Genomic DNA, 15,951 nt, shown 5'->3' with positions numbered 1-15,951 from the left:
AACATACAGATATGGGCCTCGGGTGTCCAAGACACCAAGGAAAACAGGGAACCCCATGCATATACAAAAAGAGGACACCCGTGGGAATCCGCAGAGGTATGATTTGCGCACATCGCCCCAGAATTTTTTACCCAGACACCCCCGCAAAGTCCGAAATTTGGGGGAAAAAACGCATTTTCCGCACATTTCGCTTCACGCACCCATCGAAACACGCCCCCAACAACACATGGCCTACCGTCACGCGTTCCCACAGGTGTCCCTATGAAAACGGTACCTCACATGTGTGGGTGCACCTACCTGGCCGCCAAGGGGAAAGCCTAAAACACAAGTAACCCCAAGTCTGTTTTCAGAGAGAAATCTCAGACATTCTGCCGACCGGCACAACATACAGATATGGGCCTCGGGTGTCCAAGCCACCGAGGAAAACAGGGAACCCCATGCATTTCCGAAAAGAGGACACCCGTGGGAATGTGCAGAGGTATGATTTGCGCACATCGCCCCAGAATTTATTACCCAGACAGCCCCGCAAAGTCCGAAATGTGGGGAAAAAAATGCTTTTTCCGCACATTTCGCTTGACGCACCCATGGAAACACGCCCCCAACAACACATGGCCTACTGTCACGCGTTCCCACAGGTGTCCCGATGAAAACAGTACCTCACATGTGTGGATGCACCTACCTGGCCGCCAAGGGGAAAGCCTAAAACACAAGTAACCCCAAGTCTGTTTTCAGAGGGAAATCTCAGACATTCTGCCGACCGACACAACGTAAAGATATGGACCTCGGGTGTCCAAGCCACCAAGGAAAACAGGGAACCCCATGCATTTCCGAAAAGAGGACACCCGTGGGAATCCACAGAGGTATGATTTGCGCACATCGCCCCAGAATTTATTACCCAGACAGCCCCGCAAAGTCCGAAATTTGGGGAAAAAAAACGCATTTTCTGCACATTTTGCTTGATGCACCCATCGAAACACGCCCCCAACAACACATGGCCTACCGTCACGCGTTCACACACGTGTCCCGAGTAAAACGGTACCTCACATGTGTGGGTGCACCTACCTGGCCGCCAAGGGGAAAGCCTAAAACACAAGTAACCCCAAGTCTGTTTTCAGAGCAAAATCTCAGACATTCTGCCGACCGGCACAACGTACAGATATGGGCCTCGGGTGTCCAAGCCACCAAGGAAAACGGGGAACCCCATGCATTTTCGAAAAGAGGACACCCGTGGGAATCTGCAGAGCTATGATTTGCGCACATCGCCCCATAATTTTTTACCCAGACACACCCGCAAAGTCCGATATTTGGGGAAAAAAAGGCATTTCCCGCACATTTCGCTTGACGCACCCATCGAAACACGCCCCCAACAACACATGCCTACCGTCACGCGTTCCCACAGGTGCCCCGAGTAAAACGGTACCTCACATGTGTGGGTGCACCTACCTGGCCGCCAAGGGGAAAGCCTAAAACACAAGTAACCCCAAGTCTGTTTTCAGAGCGAAATCTCAGACATTCTGCCGACCGGCACAACGTACAGATATGGGCCTCGGGTGTCCAAGCCACTGAGGAAAACGGGGAACCCCATGCATTTTCGAAAAGAGGACACCCGTGGGAATCCGCAGAGCTATGATTTGCGCACATCACCCCACAATTTTTTACCCAGACACCCCCGCAAATTCCGAAATTTGGGGAAAAAAATGCATTTTCCGCACATTTCGCTTGACGCACCCATCGAAACACGCCCCCAACAACACATGGCCTACTGTCACGCGTTCCCACAGGTGTCCCGATGAAAACGGTACCTCACATGTGTGGGTGCACCTACCTGGCCGCCAAGGGGAAAGCCTAAAACACAAGTAACCCCAAGTCTGTTTTCAGAGGGAAATCTCAGACATTCTGCCGACCCGCACAACGTACAGATATGGGCCTCGGGTGTCCAAGCCACCAAGGAAAACAGGGAACCCCATGCATTTTCGAAAAGAGGACACCCGTGGGAATCCGCAGAGGTATGATTTGCGCACATCGCCCCAGAATTTTTTACCCACACACCCCCTCAAATTCCGAAATTTGGGGAAAAAAACGCATTTTCCGCACATTTTGCTCGACGCACCCATCGAAACACGCCCCCAACAACACATGGAATACCGTCACGCGTTCCCACAGGTGTCCCAATGAAAACGGTACCTCACATGTGTGGGTGCACCTACCTGGCCGCCAAGGGGAAAGCCTAAAACACCAGTAACCCCAAGTCTGTTTTCAGAGGGAAATCTCAGACATTCTGCCGACCGGCGCAACGTACAGATATGGGCCTCGGGTGTCCAAGCCACCAAGGAAAAGGGGAACCCCATGCATTTTCGAAAAGAGGACACCCGTGGGAATCCGCAGAGGTATGATTTGCGCACATCGCCCCAGAATTTTTTACCCAGACACCCCCGCAAAGTCCGAAATTTGGGGGAAAAAACGCATTTTCCGCACATTTCGCTTCACGCACCCATCGAAACACGCCCCCAACAACACATGGCCTACCGTCACGCGTTCCCACAGGTGTCCCTATGAAAACGGTACCTCACATGTGTGGGTGCACCTACCTGGCCGCCAAGGGGAAAGCCTAAAACACAAGTAACCCCAAGTCTGTTTTCAGAGAGAAATCTCAGACATTCTGCCGACCGGCACAACATACAGATATGGGCCTCGGGTGTCCAAGCCACCGAGGAAAACAGGGAACCCCATGCATTTCCGAAAAGAGGACACCCGTGGGAATGTGCAGAGGTATGATTTGCGCACATCGCCCCAGAATTTATTACCCAGACAGCCCCGCAAAGTCCGAAATGTGGGGAAAAAAATGCTTTTTCCGCACATTTCGCTTGACGCACCCATGGAAACACGCCCCCAACAACACATGGCCTACTGTCACGCGTTCCCACAGGTGTCCCGATGAAAACAGTACCTCACATGTGTGGATGCACCTACCTGGCCGCCAAGGGGAAAGCCTAAAACACAAGTAACCCCAAGTCTGTTTTCAGAGGGAAATCTCAGACATTCTGCCGACCGACACAACGTAAAGATATGGACCTCGGGTGTCCAAGCCACCAAGGAAAACAGGGAACCCCATGCATTTCCGAAAAGAGGACACCCGTGGGAATCCACAGAGGTATGATTTGCGCACATCGCCCCAGAATTTATTACCCAGACAGCCCCGCAAAGTCCGAAATTTGGGGAAAAAAAACGCATTTTCTGCACATTTTGCTTGATGCACCCATCGAAACACGCCCCCAACAACACATGGCCTACCGTCACGCGTTCACACAGGTGTCCCGAGTAAAACGGTACCTCACATGTGTGGGTGCACCTACCTGGCCGCCAAGGGGAAAGCCTAAAACACAAGTAACCCCAAGTCTGTTTTCAGAGCAAAATCTCAGACATTCTGCCGACCGGCACAACGTACAGATATGGGCCTCGGGTGTCCAAGCCACCAAGGAAAACGGGGAACCCCATGCATTTTCGAAAAGAGGACACCCGTGGGAATCTGCAGAGCTATGATTTGCGCACATCGCCCCATAATTTTTTACCCAGACACCCCCGCAAAGTCCGATATTTGGGGAAAAAAACGCATTTCCCGCACATTTCGCTTGACGCACCCATCGAAACACGCCCCCAACAACACATGCCTACCGTCACGCGTTCCCACAGGTGCCCCGAGTAAAACGGTACCTCACATGTGTGGGTGCACCTACCTGGCCGCCAAGGGGAAAGCCTAAAACACAAGTAACCCCAAGTCTGTTTTCAGAGCGAAATCTCAGACATTCTGCCGACCGGCACAACGTACAGATATGGGCCTCGGGTGTCCAAGCCACTGAGGAAAACGGGGAACCCCATGCATTTTCGAAAAGAGGACACCCGTGGGAATCCGCAGAGCTATGATTTGCGCACATCACCCCACAATTTTTTACCCAGACACCCCCGCAAATTCCGAAATTTGGGGAAAAAAATGCATTTTCCGCACATTTCGCTTGACGCACCCATCGAAACACACCCCCAACAACACATGGCCTACCGTCACGCGTTCCCACAGGTGTCCCGATGAAAACGGTACCTCACATGTGTGGGTGCACCTACCTGGCCGCCAAGGGGAAAGCCTAAAACACAAGTAACCCCAAGTCTGTTTTCAGAGGGAAATCTCAGACATTCTGCCGACCCGCACAACGTACAGATATGGGCCTCGGGTGTCCAAGCCACTAAGGAAAACAGGGAACCCCATGCATTTTCGAAAAGAGGACACCCGTGGGAATCCGCAGAGGTATGATTTGCGCACATCGCCCCAGAATTTTTTACCCACACACCCCCTCAAATTCCGAAATTTGGGGAAAAAAACGCATTTTCCGCACATTTTGCTCGACGCACCCATCGAAACACGCCCCCAACAACACATGGAATACCGTCACGCGTTCCCACAGGTGTCCCAATGAAAACGGTATCTCACATGTGTGGGTGCACCTACCTGGCCGCCAAGGGGAAAGCCTAAAACACAAGTAACTCCAAGTCTGTTTTCAGAGGGAAATCTCAGACATTCTGACGACCGGCACAACATACAGATATGGGCCTCGGGTGTCCAAGCCACCAAGGAAAACAGGGAACCCCATGCATTTCCGAAAAGAAGACACCAGTGGGAATCCGCAGAGGTATGATTTGCGCACATCGCCCCAGAATTTATTACCCAGACAGCCCCGCAAAGTCCGAAATGTGGGGAAAAAAACGCTTTTTCTGCACATTTCGCTCGACGCACCCATCGAAACACGCCCCCAGCAACACATGGCCTACCGTCACGCGTTCCCACAGGTGTCACGATGAAAACGGTACCTCACATGTGTGGGTGCACCTACCTGGCCGCCAAGGGGAAAGCCTAAAACATAAGTAACTCCAAGTCTGTTTTCAGAGGGAAATCTCAGACATTCTGCCGACCGGCACAACGTACAGATATGGGCCTCGGGTGTCCAAGCCACCAAGGAAAACAGGGAACCCCATGCATTTCCGAAAAGAGGACACCGTGGGAATCCGCAGAGGTATGATTTGCGCACATCGCCCCAGAAATTATTACCCAGAAAGCCCCGCAAAATCCGAAATGTGGGGAAAAAAACGCATTTTCTGCACATTTTGCTCGACGCACCCATCGAAACACGCCCCCAACAACACATGGAATACCGTCACGCGTTCCCACAGGTGTCCCGATGAAAACGGTACCTCACATGTGTGGGTGCACCTACCTGGCCGCCAAGGGGAAAGCCTAAAACACAAGTAACTCCAAGTCTGTTTTCAGAGGGACATCTCAGACATTCTGCCGACCGGCACAACGTACAGATATGGGCCTCGGGTGTCCAAGCCACCGAGGAAAACAGGGAACCCCATGCATTTCCGAAAAGAGGACACCCGTGGGAATCCGCAGAGGTATGATTTGCGCACATCGCCCCAGAATTTATTACCCGGACACCCCAGCAAAGTCCGAAATGTGGGGAAAAAAATGCATTTTCCAGACATTTCGCTCGGCGCACCCATCAAAACACGCCCCCAACAACACATGGCCTACCGTCACGCGTTCCCACAGGTGTCCCGATGAAAACGGTACCTCACATGTGTTGGTGCACCTACCTGGCCGCCAAGGGGAAAGCCTAAAACACAAGTAACCCCAAGTCTGTTTTCAGAGGGAAATCTCAGACATTCTGCCCACCGGCACAACGTACAGATATGGGCCTCGGGTGTCCAAGCCACCGAGGACAACAGGGAACCCCATGCATTTCCGAAAAGAGGACACCCGTGGGAATCCGCAGAGTTATGATTTGCGCACATCGCCCGAGAATTTATTACCCGGACACCCCAGCAAAGTCCGAAATGTGGGGAAAAAAACGCATTTTCCAGACATTTCGCTCGGCGCACTCATCAAAAAACGCCCCCAACAACACATGGCCTACCGTCATGCGTTCCCACAGGTGTCCCAATGAAAACGGTACCTCACATGTGTGGGTGCACCTACCTGGCCGCCAAGGGGAAAGCCTAAAACACAAGTAACCCCAAGTCTGTTTTCAGAGGGAAATCTCAGACATTCTGCCGACCGGCGCAACGTACAGATATGGGCCTCGGGTGTCCAAGCCACCAAGGAAAAGGGGAACCCCATGCATTTTCGAAAAGAGGACACCCGTGGGAATCCGCAGAGGTATGATTTGCGCACATTGCCCCAGAATTTTTTCCCCCGACACCCCCGCAAAGTCCGAAATTTGGGGAAAAAAACGCATTTTCCGCACATTTCGCTTGACGCACCCATCGAAACACGCCCCCAACAACACATGGCCTACCGTCACGCGTTCCCACAGGTGTCCCTATGAAAACGGTACCTCACATGTGTGGGTGGACCTACCTGGCCGCCAAGGGGAAAGCCTAAAACACAAGTAACTCCAAGTCTGTTTTCAGAGGGAAATCTCAGACATTCTGCCGACCGGCACAACGTACAGTTATGGGCCTCGGGTGTCCAAGCCACCGAGGAAAACAGGGAACCCCATGCATTTCCGAAAAGAGGACACCCGTGGGAATCCGCAGAGGTATGATTTGCGCACATCGCCCCAGAATTTATTACCCAGAAAGCCCGCAAAGTCCGAAATGTGGGGAAAAAAACGCTTTTTCCGCACATTTCGCTCGACGCACCCATCGAAACACGCCCCCAACAACACATGGCCTACCGTCACGCGTTCCCACAGGTGTCCCGATGAAAACAGTACCTCACATGTGTGGGTGCACCTACCTGGCCGCCAAGGGGAAAGCCTAAAACACAAGTAACCCCAAGTCTGTTTTCAGAGGGAAATCTCAGACATTCTGCCGACCGGCGCAACGTACAGATATGGGCCTCGGGTGTCCAAGCCACCAAGGAAAAGGGGAACCCCATGCATTTTCGAAAAGAGGACACCCGTGGGAATCCGCAGAGGTATAATTTGCGCACATTGCCCCAGAATTTTTTCCCCAGACACCCCCGCAAAGTCCGAAATTTGGGGAAAAAAACGCATTTTCCGCACATTTCGCTTGACGCACCCATCGAAACACGCCCCCAACAACACATGGCCTACCGTCACGCGTTCCCACAGGTGTCCCTATGAAAACGGTACCTCACATGTGTGGGTGCACCTACCTGGCCGCCAAGGGGAAAGCATAAAACACAAGTAACCCCAAGTCTGTTTTCAGAGGGAAATCTCAGACATTCTGCCAACCGGCACAACGTGCAGATATGGGCCTCGGGTGTCCAAGCCACCGAGGAAAACAGGGAACCCCATGCATTTCCGAAAAGAGGACACCCGTGGGAATCCGCAGAGGTATGATTTGCGCACATCGCCCCAGAATTTATTACCCGGACACCCCAGCAAAGTCCGAAATGTGGGGAAAAAAATGCATTTTCCAGACATTTCGCTCGGCGCACCCATCAAAACACGCCCCCAACAACACATGGCCTACCGTCACGCGTTCCCACAGGTGTCCCGATGAAAACGGTACCTCACATGTGTTGGTGCACCTACCTGGCCGCCAAGGGGAAAGCCTAAAACACAAGTAACCCCAAGTCTGTTTTCAGAGGGAAATCTCAGACATTCTGCCCACCGGCACAACGTACAGATATGGGCCTCGGGTGTCCAAGCCACCAAGGAAAAGGGGAACCCCATGCATTTTCGAAAAGAGGACACCCGTGGGAATCCGCAGAGGTATGATTTGCGCACATTGCCCCAGAATTTTTTCCCCCGACACCCCCGCAAAGTCCGAAATTTGGGGAAAAAAACGCATTTTCCGCACATTTCGCTTGACGCACCCATCGAAACACGCCCCCAACAACACATGGCCTACCGTCACGCGTTCCCACAGGTGTCCCTATGAAAACGGTACCTCACATGTGTGGGTGGACCTACCTGGCCGCCAAGGGGAAAGCCTAAAACACAAGTAACTCCAAGTCTGTTTTCAGAGGGAAATCTCAGACATTCTGCCGACCGGCACAACGTACAGTTATGGGCCTCGGGTGTCCAAGCCACCGAGGAAAACAGGGAACCCCATGCATTTCCGAAAAGAGGACACCCGTGGGAATCCGCAGAGGTATGATTTGCGCACATCACCCCAGAATTTATTAGCCAGAAAGCCCGCAAAGTCCGAAATGTGGGGAAAAAAACGCTTTTTCCGCACATTTCGCTCGACGCACCCATCGAAACACGCCCCCAACAACACATGGCCTACCGTCACGCGTTCCCACAGGTGTCCCGATGAAAACAGTACCTCACATGTGTGGGTGCACCTACCTGGCCGCCAAGGGGAAAGCCTAAAACACAAGTAACCCCAAGTCTGTTTTCAGAGGGAAATCTCAGACATTCTGCCGACCGGCGCAACGTACAGATATGGGCCTCGGGTGTCCAAGCCACCAAGGAAAAGGGGAACCCCATGCATTTTCGAAAAGAGGACACCCGTGGGAATCCGCAGAGGTATAATTTGCGCACATTGCCCCAGAATTTTTTCCCCAGACACCCCCGCAAAGTCCGAAATTTGGGGAAAAAAACGCATTTTCCGCACATTTCGCTTGACGCACCCATCGAAACACGCCCCCAACAACACATGGCCTACCGTCACGCGTTCCCACAGGTGTCCCTATGAAAACGGTACCTCACATGTGTGGGTGCACCTACCTGGCCGCCAAGGGGAAAGCATAAAACACAAGTAACCCCAAGTCTGTTTTCAGAGGGAAATCTCAGACATTCTGCCAACCGGCACAACGTGCAGATATGGGCCTCGGGTGTCCAAGCCACCGAGGAAAACAGGGAACCCCATGCATTTCCGAAAAGAGGACACCCGTGGGAATCCGCAGAGGTATGATTTGCGCACATCGCCCCAGAATTTATTACCCGGACACCCCAGCAAAGTCCGAAATGTGGGGAAAAAAATGCATTTTCCAGACATTTCGCTCGGCGCACCCATCAAAACACGCCCCCAACAACACATGGCCTACCGTCACGCGTTCCCACAGGTGTCCCGATGAAAACGGTACCTCACATGTGTTGGTGCACCTACCTGGCCGCCAAGGGGAAAGCCTAAAACACAAGTAACCCCAAGTCTGTTTTCAGAGGGAAATCTCAGACATTCTGCCCACCGGCACAACGTACAGATATGGGCCTCGGGTGTCCAAGCCACCGAGGACAACAGGGAACCCCATGCATTTCCGAAAAGAGGACACCCGTGGGAATCCGCAGAGTTATGATTTGCGCACATCGCCCCAGAATTTATTACCCGGACACCCCAGCAAAGTCCGAAATGTGGGGAAAAAAACGCATTTTCCAGACATTTCGCTCGGCGCACTCATCAAAAAACGCCCCCAACAACACATGGCCTACCGTCATGCGTTCCCACAGGTGTCCCAATGAAAACGGTACCTCACATGTGTGGGTGCACCTACCTGGCCGCCAAGGGGAAAGCCTAAAACACAAGTAACCCCAAGTCTGTTTTCAGAGGGAAATCTCAGACATTCTGCCGACCGGCGCAACGTACAGATATGGGCCTCGGGTGTCCAAGCCACCAAGGAAAAGGGGAACCCCATGCATTTTCGAAAAGAGGACACCCGTGGGAATCCGCAGAGGTATGATTTGCGCACATTGCCCCAGAATTTTTTCCCCCGACACCCCCGCAAAGTCCGAAATTTGGGGAAAAAAACGCATTTTCCGCACATTTCGCTTGACGCACCCATCGAAACACGCCCCCAACAACACATGGCCTACCGTCACGCGTTCCCACAGGTGTCCCTATGAAAACGGTACCTCACATGTGTGGGTGGACCTACCTGGCCGCCAAGGGGAAAGCCTAAAACACAAGTAACTCCAAGTCTGTTTTCAGAGGGAAATCTCAGACATTCTGCCGACCGGCACAACGTACAGATATGGGCCTCGGGTGTCCAAGCCACCGAGGAAAACAGGGAACCCCATGCATTTCCGAAAAGAGGACACCCGTGGGAATCCGCAGAGGTATGATTTGCGCACATCGCCCCAGAATTTATTACCCAGAAAGCCCGCAAAGTCCGAAATGTGGGGAAAAAAACGCTTTTTCCGCACATTTCACTCGACGCACCCATCGAAACACGCCCCCAACAACACATGGCCTACCGTCACGCGTTCCCACAGGTGTCCCGATGAAAACAGTACCTCACATGTGTGGGTGCACCTACCTGGCCGCCAAGGGGAAAGCCTAAAACACAAGTAACTCCAAGTCTGTTTTCAGAGGGAAATCTCAGACATTCTGCCGACCGGCACAACGTACAGATATGGGCCTCGGGTGTCCAAGCCACCGAGGACAACAGGGAACCCCATGCATTTCCGAAAAGAGGACACCCGTGGGAATCCGCAGAGTTATGATTTGCGCACATCGCCCCAGAATTTATTACCCGGACACCCGAGCAAAGTCCGAAATGTGGGGAAAAAAACGCATTTTCCAGACATTTCGCTCGGCGCACCCATCAAAAAACGCCCCCAACAACACATGGCCTACCGTCATGCGTTCCCACAGGTGTCCCAATGAAAACGGTACCTCACATGTGTGGGTGCACCTACCTGGCCGCCAAGGGGAAAGCCTAAAACACAAGTAACCCCAAGTCTGTTTTCAGAGGGAAATCTCAGACATTCTGCCGACCGGCGCAACGTACAGATATGGGCCTCGGGTGTCCAAGCCACCAAGGAAAAGGGGAACCCCATGCATTTTCGAAAAGAGGACACCCGTGGGAATCCGCAGATGTATAATTTGCGCACATTGCCCCAGAATTTTTTCCCCAGACACCCCCGCAAAGTCCGAAATTTGGGGAAAAAAACGCATTTTCCGCACATTTCGCTTGACGCACCCATCGAAACACGCCCCCAACAACACATGGCCTACCGTCACGCGTTCCCACAGGTGTCCCTATGAAAACGGTACCTCACATGTGTGGGTGCACCTACCTGGCCGCCAAGGGGAAAGCATAAAACACAAGTAACCCCAAGTCTGTTTTCAGAGGGAAATCTCAGACATTCTGCCAACGGGCACAACGTGCAGATATGGGCCTCGGGTGTCCAAGCCACCGAGGAAAACAGGGAAGCCCATGCATTTCCGAAAAGAGGACACCCGTGGGAATCCGCAGAGGTATGATTTGCCCACATCGCCCCAGAATTTATTACCCAGAAACCCCCGCAAAGTCTGAAATGTGGGGAAAAAAACGCTTTTTCCGCACATTTCGCTCGACGCACCCATCGAAACACGCCCCCAACAACACATGGCCTACCGTCACGCGTTCCCACAGGTGTCCCGATGAAAATGGTACCTCAGATGTGTGGGTGCACCTACCTGTCCGCTAAGGGGAAAGCCTAAAACACAAGTAACTCCAAGTCTGTTTTCAGAGGGAAATCTCAGACATTCTGCCGACCGGCACAACGTACAGATATGGGCCTTGGGTGTCCAAGCCACCGAGGAAAACAGGGAACCCCATGCATTTCCGAATAGAGGACACCCGTGGGAATCCGCAGAGGTATGATTTGCGCACATCGCCCCAGAATTTATTACCCGGACACCCCAGCAAAGTCCGAAATGTGGGGAAAAAAACGCATTTTCCAGACATTTCGCTCGGCGCACCCATCAAAACACGCCCCCAACAACACATGGCCTACCGTCACGCGTTCCCACAGGTGTCCCGATGAAAACGGTACCTCACATGTGTGGGTGCACCTACCTGGCCGCCAAGGGGAAAGCCTAAAACACAAGTAACCCCAAGTCTGTTTTCAGAGGGAAATCTCAGACATTCTGCCGACCGGCGCAATGTACAGATATGGGCCTCGAGTGTCCAAGCCACCAAGGAAAAGGGGAACCCCATGCATTTTCGAAAAGAGGACACCCGTGGGAATCCGCAGAGGTATGATTTGCGCACATTGCCCCAGAATTTTTTACCCAGACACCCGCGTAAAGTCCGAAATTTGGAGAAAAAAACGCATTTTCCGCACATTTCGCTTGATGCACCCATCGAAACACGCCCCCAACAACACATGGCCTACCGTCACGCGTTCCCACAGGTGTCCCAATGAAAACGTTACCTCACATGTGTGGGTGCACCTACCTGGCCGCCAAGGGGAAAGCCTAAAACACAAGTAACCTCAAGTCTGTTTTCAGAGGGAAGTCTCAGACATTCTGCCGACCGGCACAACGTACAGATATGGGCCTCGGGTGTCCAAGCCACCGAGGAAAACAGGGAACCCCATGCATTTCCGAAAAGAGGACACCCGTGGGAATCCGCAGAGGTATGATTTGCGCACACCGCCCCAGAATTTATTACCCAGACAGCCCCGCAAAGTCCGAAATGTGGGGAAAAAAACGCTTTTTCCGCACATTTCGCTTGACGCACCCATCGAAACATGCCCCCAACAACACATGGCCTACCGTCACGCGTTCCCACAGGTGTCCCGATGAAAACGGTACCTCACATGTGTGGGTGCACCTACCTGGCCGCCAAGGGGAAAGCCTAAAACACAAGTAACTCCAAGTCTGTTTTCAGAGGGAAATCTCAGACATTCTGCCGACCGGCACAACGTACAGATATGGGCCTCGGGTGTCCAAGCCACCGAGGACAACAGGGAACCCCATGCATTTCCGAAAAGAGGACACCCGTGGGAATCCGCAGAGTTATGATTTGCGCACATCGCCCCAGAATTTATTACCCGGACACCCGAGCAAAGTCCGAAATGTGGGGAAAAAAACGCATTTTCCAGACATTTCGCTCGGCGCACCCATCAAAAAACGCCCCCAACAACACATGGCCTACCGTCATGCGTTCCCACAGGTGTCCCAATGAAAACGGTACCTCACATGTGTGGGTGCACCTACCTGGCCGCCAAGGGGAAAGCCTAAAACACAAGTAACCCCAAGTCTGTTTTCAGAGGGAAATCTCAGACATTCTGCCGACCGGCGCAACGTACAGATATGGGCCTCGGGTGTCCAAGCCACCAAGGAAAAGGGGAACCCCATGCATTTTCGAAAAGAGGACACCCGTGGGAATCCGCAGAGGTATAATTTGCGCACATTGCCCCAGAATTTTTTCCCCAGACACCCCCGCAAAGTCCGAAATTTGGGGAAAAAAACGCATTTTCCGCACATTTCGCTTGACGCACCCATCGAAACACGCCCCCAACAACACATGGCCTACCGTCACGCGTTCCCACAGGTGTCCCTATGAAAACGGTACCTCACATGTGTGGGTGCACCTACCTGGCCGCCAAGGGGAAAGCATAAAACACAAGTAACCCCAAGTCAGTTTTCAGAGGGAAATCTCAGACATTCTGCCGACCGGCACAACGTGCAGATATGGGCCTCGGGTGTCCAAGCCACCGAGGAAAACAGGGAAGCCCATGCATTTCCGAAAAGAGGACACCCGTGGGAATCCGCAGAGGTATGATTTGCCCACATCGCCCCAGAATTTATTACCCAGAAACCCCCGCAAAGTCTGAAATGTGGGGAAAAAAACGCTTTTTCCGCACATTTCGCTCGACGCACCCATCGAAACACGCCCCCAACAACACATGGCCTACCGTCACGCGTTCCCACAGGTGTCCCGATGAAAACGGTACCTCACATGTGTGGGTGCACCTACCTGTCCGCTAAGGGGAAAGCCTAAAACACAAGTAACTCCAAGTCTGTTTTCAGAGGGAAATCTCAGACATTCTGCCGACCGGCACAACGTACAAATATGGGCCTTGGGTGTCCAAGCCACCGAGGAAAACAGGGAACCCCATGCATTTCCGAATAGAGGACACCCGTGGGAATCCGCAGAGGTATGATTTGCGCACATCGCCCCAGAATTTATTACCCGGACACCCCAGCAAAGTCCGAAATGTGGGGAAAAAAACGCATTTTCCAGACATTTCGCTCGGCGCACCCATCAAAACACGCCCCCAACAACACATGGCCTACCGTCACGCGTTCCCACAGGTGTCCCGATGAAAACGGTACCTCACATGTGTGGGTGCACCTACCTGGCCGCCAAGGGGAAAGCCTAAAACACAAGTAACCCCAAGTCTGTTTTCAGAGGGAAATCTCAGACATTCTGCCGACCGGCGCAATGTACAGATATGGGCCTCGAGTGTCCAAGCCACCAAGGAAAAGGGGAACCCCATGCATTTTCGAAAAGAGGACACCCGTGGGAATCCGCAGAGGTATGATTTGCGCACATTGCCCCAGAATTTTTTACCCAGACACCCGCGTAAAGTCCGAAATTTGGAGAAAAAAACGCATTTTCCGCACATTTCGCTTGATGCACCCATCGAAACACGCCCCCAACAACACATGGCCTACCGTCACGCGTTCCCACAGGTGTCCCAATGAAAACGTTACCTCACATGTGTGGGTGCACCTACCTGGCCGCCAAGGGGAAAGCCTAAAACACAAGTAACCTCAAGTCTGTTTTCAGAGGGAAGTCTCAGACATTCTGCCGACCGGTACAACGTACAGATATGGGCCTCGGGTGTCCAAGCCACCGAGGAAAACAGGGAACCCCATGCATTTCCGAAAAGAGGACACCCGTGGGAATCCGCAGAGGTATGATTTGCGCACACCGCCCCAGAATTTATTACCCAGACAGCCCCGCAAAGTCCGAAATGTGGGGAAAAAAACGCTTTTTCCGCACATTTCGCTTGACGCACCCATCGAAACATGCCCCCAACAACACATGGCCTACCGTCACGCGTTCCCACAGGTGTCCCGATGAAAACGGTACCTCACATGTGTGGGTGCACCTACCTGGCCGCCAAGGGGAAAGCCTAAAACACAAGTAACCCCAAGTCTGTTTTCAGAGGGAAATCTCAGACATTCTGCCGACCGGCACAACGTACAGATATGGGCCTCGGGTGTCCAAGCCACCAAGGAAAACAGGGAACCCCATGCATTTCCAAAAAGAGGACACCCGTGGGAATCCGCAGAGGTATGATTTGCGCACATCGCCCCAGAATTTATTACCCAGACAGCCCCGCAAAGTCCGAAATTTGGGGAAACAAAAGCATTTTCCGCACATTTTGCTTGATGCACCCATCGAAACACGCCCCCAACAACACATGGCCTACCGTCACACATTCCCACAGGTGTCCCGATGAAAACGGTACCTCACATGTGTGGGTGCACCTACCTAGCCGCCAAGGGCAAAGCCTAAAACACAAGTAACCCCAAGTCTGTTTTCAGAGCGAAATCTCAGACATTCTGCCGACCGGCACAACATACAGATATGGGCCTCGGGTGTCCAAGCCACCGAAGAAAACGGGGAACCCCATGCATTTTCGAAAAGAGGACACCCGTGGGAATCCGCAGAGGTATGATTTGCGCACATCGCTCCAGAATTTATTACCCAGACACCCCCGCAAAGTCCGAAATGTGGGGAAAAAAAACGCATTTTCCAGACCTTTCGCTCGGCGTACCCATCGAAACATGCCCCCAACAACACATGGCCTACCGACCCGCGTTCCCAAAGGTGTCCTGATGAAACGGTACCTCACATGCGTGGGTGCACCTACCTGGCCGGCAAGGGGCAAGCCGAAAACGCAAGCAACCCCCAGTCTGTTTGCAGAGGGGAATCTCAGCCATTCTGCCGACCGGCACAACATACAGATATGGGCCTCGGGTGTCCAAGACACCAAGGAAAACAGGGAACCCCATGCATTTATGAAAAGAGGACACCCGTGGGAATCCGCAGAGGTATGATTTGCGCACATCGCCCCAGAATTTATTACCCAGCCAGCCCCGCAAAGTCCGAAATGTGGGGAAAAAAACACTTTTTCCGCACATTTTGCCCGAGGCACCCATCGAAACACGCCCCCAACAACACCTGGCCTACCGTCATGCGTTCCCACAGGTGTCACGATGAAGACGGTACCTCACATGCGTGGATGCACCTACCTGGCC

The sequence above is a fragment of the Ambystoma mexicanum genome, chromosome 6q, assembly GCF_040938575.1.
Source record: "Ambystoma mexicanum isolate Mex_15411 chromosome 6q, UKY_AmexF1_1, whole genome shotgun sequence".
In the NCBI taxonomy this organism is placed as follows: domain Eukaryota; kingdom Metazoa; phylum Chordata; class Amphibia; order Caudata; family Ambystomatidae; genus Ambystoma; species Ambystoma mexicanum.
The sequence above is the reverse complement of the archived record's forward strand: the minus strand, read 5'-3'. Positions refer to the sequence as shown.